We start from the raw sequence: 3,894 nt of genomic DNA on the forward strand, positions 1-3,894 counted from the left end.
TTATTTTTCTTAAGGTCTAAATTTTTACAAGTTGAGACATGCAGCTGCTGTTGACTTAGTTTGCTAAAATATTAGTTTGCTAATGTGTTTGCTAAAACATTAGTTTACTAACCAGTTTACTACTGTTGCCAAAATTTCATTAGTTTGCTAAATGATCAGAGCTGCTCAACTTCACACAGAAGGACAAAATAACGGCCATTTTGTCTTGAGCAGTGTGTATAACGTTCTAAAAAGGTTTCAAACGGTCTAAAATGATTTGGGACTACAAATACACCTTCTTTACTTCATTTTATTTTTGATGAAAGCTTACATTTGAACTCCAACTTTGATTTTTCATTTATTGCTTTCATTCAAGAGCTTTAAAGACTTTGAGCTACCATTGGCAAATCAATTCATCTCTTTTTTATAGTTTGATTTGTATTGAGTAAGAGTGAGTGTTAAAACATTAAGTTGCATTTAAGAGAGGTTGTACAAGCACCTATTGAAGCTTGAGAGTGTGAGTGCTTGAGATAGCACTTGTCAAGGGTTCAAGCTATCTTGGTAAAAGCTTGGTGTTGAAAAGTTGTAAAGGGCTTTTGGTCTCTTGCCTTTAAAAGAGCTAATAGTGGAGAGAAGACTCAAAGAGGGTTCTTTGAGAGAGTGGATGTAGGCTAGTTAAGCTAAACCACTATAAAAATCATTGTGTTTGATCTCTCTAACTTTTACCTCTTTACTTTTGTGCAATTTAATTTTTATACATGACCTTGAATGTTGATTGAATATATTGAGTTGGTATATTTGAGGATTTATGAGTATGATAAGAAATTAGTTAAATATTTTGTGATGCATGTTGTAATAGCCATAAATATTGATTAAAGCTTGAATTACAACTTAGGGACACTTTCTTAAAATACATATCACTGTCATTATATATTAAGAAGAACCTAGTTGAACAAAGCCACAATTTTTCATTAGGCTACAAGCAAGGGCCGAAAATTTGTTAAAGTTCAATTCACCCCCCTCTTGGACTATTTTGGGACAACAAATTGGTATAAGAGCCTATCTCTCTTGCTTAGAGTGTTACAACCTTAGAGTGATCCATAATGGCTGGTTCATCTAGCAATACTGCCGGTATACCCGCACCATTAGCTGAAGGCTACTCAATCACTAGACCACCACTCTTTAATGGCACTAATTATTCATTTTGGAAAGTAAGAATGAGAAATTTCATACAATCTGTAGATATTGATGCATGGAGAATTATTAAAAATGGTCCATATGTTCCTCAAAAGAATGGTCCAGGAACTACAAAAGTTCCAAAACATGAAGATGAATATGATGACAATGATTGGAAGAAAATTTCTATAAATGCTAAAGCTATTAATATTTTGCATTGCTCACTTGACCTTAATGAATAGAATCGAATTTCAGAATGTCAATCTGCTAAGGAAATTTGGGATAAGCTTGAAGTCACTTATGAAGGAACTGATGTCCTCAAAGAGTCCAAAGCAAATCTTCTTATCCGAGATTATGAGCTGTTCGAAATGAGGCCAGGAGAATCAATTGCGGATATGAGTACAAGGTTTACTGATATTGTAAATCTTCTCAAAGCACTTGGTAAAAGATTTGAGGAAGCCGAACTTGTGAAGAAAATTCTTAGATCACTTCCAAAATCTTGGGAAGCAAAAACAACAGTTATCCAAGATACCAAGGATTTTAAAACATTCACTTTTGATGAACTCATTGGATCTCTCATTGCACATGAGATGGTATATAAGAAAGATGAAGTTGAAAATAAGCAAAAGAAGAAGAAAAGCATTGTTCTCAAGTCAAACAAGGAGGAAGATAAGAAGAAAGGAGTTGCATTCAAAGTTGACTCAAGTGACAACTCAAGTGCTTCAAGTGATGATGATGATGAATTGGCTATGCTTGCAAGAAAATTCAAAAGAGCTTTCAAGAAGGGAGGAAGCAAATACAAGAAATTCTTGAAAAAGTATACTCCCAAGGATAAATATTTCAGAGATTCAAAAGAAGAAGTTGTATGTTATGAGTGTCACAAACCTGGACATATCAAGCCCAAATGTCCATTACTCAAAAAGAAGAAAGGAAAAGAAGATAGAAGCAAAAAAGCTATGAAAGTAGTATGGAGTAACAGTGAAGAATCTTCAAATGATGAATCAAGTGACAAAGAGACTGCTCTTCTTTGTATGATGGCACTTGAAGAGAAAGTCGAGAGTTCACAAAAGGAAGAAGAAAGTGACAATGAGGTATGTTTCAAAGGGATGAAGGAAAGTGAAAAATGGTATATAGATAGTGGTTGTTCAAAGCACATGACTGGTGAAAAGGACAAGTTTTCAAAAATCACAATGAAAGATGGAGGATATGTAAAATTTGGAGATAAAGGAAAAGGAAAAATAATTGGAAATGGCACAATTGGAACCAAACCTTGTATTGAAGATGTGTCGCTTGTTGAAGGTTTGAAATACAACTTGCTAAGTGTAAGCCAACTTTGCGATAAAGGGTTTTGAGGTAAAGTTTACTTCTTCTCTATGTACTATCAATAACTTAGAAAAAGACACGTTGTTCATTGCCAATAGATCTAATAATGTTTACTTGCTTGACATGAATAATTTTGAAACTAATCATGGTACATGTCTAGTATCTTTTGATAATTCTAGTTATTTGTGGCATAGAAGACTAGGTAATGCAAGCATGCATACACTCTCAAAATTGTCTAAGAAAGAACTTATTAATGGTCTTCCTAAGATTAATTATGAAAATGAATTTCAATGTAGAGCATGTGCACTAGGAAAACATACTAGAGCATCTTTTAAATATAAAAATATTGTGTCTATCACTAGGCCATTAGAATTGCTTCATCTTGATTTATTTGGACCCGTAACTCCTACTAGTCTTGGTGGGAAGTCATATGCTTTAGTTATTGTTGATAACTATTCAAGATATACATGGACATTCTTCCTTGCTCACAAGGATGAGACTTTTGAAAAATTCACCTCTTTTAGTAAAATGGTTCAAAATGAAAAAGGTTTTTGCATCACATCTATAAGAAGTGACCATGGAACTGAATTTAAAAATCATTTATTTGAGAAATATTGTGATAAATATGGAATCAACCATAATTTTTCAGCTCCTAGAACACCACAACAAAATGGGGTAGTAGAAAGGAAAAATAGGACTTTGCAAGAAATGACTAGAACTATGTTGAGTGAAAATAATTTGCCAAAGTACTTTTGGGCTGAAGCTGTTAATACATCTTGCTATGTGTTGAATAGAGTTTTGATTAGACCAATTTTGAAAAAGACCCCCTATGAGCTTTGGAAAGGAAGAAAACCAAATATCTTATATTTCAAAGCATTTGGTTGTAAATACTATATTTTAAATAACAAGAAGGATAACTTAAAGAAATTTGATGCTAAATCTAATGAAGGAATCTTTCTTGGGTATTCAACAAAGAGTAAAGCCTATAGAGTGTTTAATAGAAGAACTTTAGTTATTAAGGAAACTATTCATGTTTTGTTTGATGAGACTAACCCTTCTATCAGAAAGAAAAATGTTTGTGATGATAATAATGAGCAGGTTTTTGGAAAAGAAAATATAATATCAAGTCAAGAAACGGAACAAATTGATGACAAAGATGAAGAAACTCAAGGAGATATCACAATAGATGTCCTTGATGCCAATGATGATCAAATCAATGAAGAAATGCCAAATTTGGAAGAATTACAAGTAAATGAGCCTCAACATGAAAATTTACCTAAAGAATGGAGATTCCATAGAAATCATCCCCAAGAAGACATTATTGATGATCCATCTCAGAGGATGATGACTATAGCACAATTGAGAAGATATTTTGGTAATATTGCTTTTGTTTCACAAATTGAACCTAAATGTTTT

Source organism: Hevea brasiliensis, chromosome 13 (assembly GCF_030052815.1).
Source record: "Hevea brasiliensis isolate MT/VB/25A 57/8 chromosome 13, ASM3005281v1, whole genome shotgun sequence".
NCBI classification, from domain to species: domain Eukaryota; kingdom Viridiplantae; phylum Streptophyta; class Magnoliopsida; order Malpighiales; family Euphorbiaceae; genus Hevea; species Hevea brasiliensis.